Source organism: Gavialis gangeticus, unplaced genomic scaffold (genome assembly GCF_001723915.1).
Source record: "Gavialis gangeticus isolate Ggan-Ray unplaced genomic scaffold, GavGan_comp1, whole genome shotgun sequence".
Classification (NCBI taxonomy): Eukaryota; Metazoa; Chordata; order Crocodylia; family Gavialidae; genus Gavialis; species Gavialis gangeticus.
This window is the reverse complement of record NW_017729022.1, coordinates 114,735,977-114,736,635: the sequence shown is the minus strand read 5'-3', so window position 1 is coordinate 114,736,635 and position 659 is coordinate 114,735,977.

The window sequence follows — 659 nt, the reverse complement described above, 5'->3', positions numbered from 1 at the left end:
CAGTGGGGGGATGGGGTTGGACCCAAAGCGGTGGGGGAAGGGGGGGGCAGGGTCAGACCTGAAGCAGTAGGTGGAGGAGAGGAGTGGGAGTGAGGCTGAACCCAAAGTGGTAGTGGGGAGGGTGGGGGAGTGATGTCAGACCCAAAGTGGAGGGGAGCAGGGTCAGACTCAAAGTGGCAGGTGGTGGGGGGAATGGGGTTGGACGCAAAGTGGTGGAGGAAGGGTAGGGTACTGAGTTCAGACCTGAAGCAGGGGGGCAGGACCAGGGTTGGACCCGAAGGCAGGGTGGAGGGAGTGGGGTCAGACCCGAAGCGGTGGGGGGGTTGAGAGGGAGCGGGGTTGGATTTGAAGTGGTGGGGAGGAGGCAGAGGAGCGGGGTTAGACTGGAAGCAGTGGGGGGTTGGAGGGAGCAGGGTTGGACCCGAAGCTAGTGGTGGGGAATGAGACCAGACCCAAAGAGGGGGTTGGGGAGCAGGGCCGGACCCAAAGTGCCAGGAGGGAAGGTGGGGAAGATGGTTTGAATCTGAAGCTGTGGGGGGAGGGGAGGAGTAGGGTCGGACCCAAAGTGGGGGGGAGCTCCTTCTTTGGAGATGGGAAGCCGTTGAAAACACTTGGTGGATGGAGGAAGAATTGGCCCTAACCCGAGAGGTATTTTCCAG